Raw genomic sequence first — 1,204 nt, forward strand, 5'->3', positions numbered from 1 at the left:
TTAATCCATTCACTACTGCACGGTCCTACAATCTAATCACCTCTTCAAGGCCCCACCTTTCCATTACCATAATGGGATTTCCCACCCTCAACCATTACAGTAGAGGCCAAATTTCCAGTACCTGGAACTTTGGGGGATACAATTTGAGCTTCAGTGAGTTTGTGGGGGAGATTCAATCCACACCAAGGGATTTGGCTTGGGCTTTCCCAGAGCTGGGGCTGCCTGCTAGGAGGATCTGAGGAAAACAGAGATCTGCTTCTTCCTGTGCCTGGCTCAAGGGGTGTCATGGCTGCGGGGTCAGGTGAGGGAGATGAGATGAGGTCTCCCCAGCCATGCTCCACACAAGTACACACCCCTCCCTGGAATTAGACATTTCCCCTTCTGAGCCTCATCTTCTTATCTGTAAAATGGGAATAATAACACATAGAAATTTTTGAAGCTTAAAAGAGATGATATATCTAAAACAATAACCAACACCTCACAGGTACGCTCACTAGACGTTAACTAGTGCCATTTCAAAGTAGGATTTTCCCTAGCATTTCTCTGGCCATAGTCTGCTATTTTCAACAAATGGCAGGATAGTTTAGGTACAGATCTCAGAGACATTTGCACAAGGTGTTCACAGTGTCTTAAGTGGTATTATCTAAAATAAGTTTTCTTTTTAGTCCTAGGAAATTTAACCCCAGTGCTCTCACTTGCTGTACATCCTCCTCAGTGGCCCTGGGTCAGGCACAGGCAGCCTCTCATGAGCTGGTTGGATTGAATTGGCACTCCAGAAGAAATGGGCCAGAGGAAACCAGTTTGCACAAGAGGTCACCCCTGCTGTCCTCAGGTTTGATTAGATTGCTAGGGTGGTTCACAGAACTCAGAGAAACACCACATTTATGTTTACCAGTTTATTATAAAGAATATTACATAGGATACAGATGAACAATTGGATGGAAGAGATATATAGGGCAAGGCATGTGGGAAGGGGAGTGAAGCCTCCAAGCCTTCTCCGCATGTGCCACCCTCCAGGCACCTGCATGTGTTCAGCTATTCAGAAGTTCTTTTAAACCCTGTCTTTCTGGGTTTTCATGAGGACTTCATCACACAGACATGGTTGATTACATCTTTGGCCATTGGTGATCAACTCAACCTTCAGCCCCTCCCTTCTCTGGAGGATGAGGGATGGGGCTGAAAGTTCCAAGCTTCTAAATGTGGC

The sequence above is a fragment of the Galeopterus variegatus genome, unplaced genomic scaffold, assembly GCF_000696425.1.
Source record: "Galeopterus variegatus unplaced genomic scaffold, G_variegatus-3.0.2 Scaffold143, whole genome shotgun sequence".
NCBI classification, from domain to species: domain Eukaryota; kingdom Metazoa; phylum Chordata; class Mammalia; order Dermoptera; family Cynocephalidae; genus Galeopterus; species Galeopterus variegatus.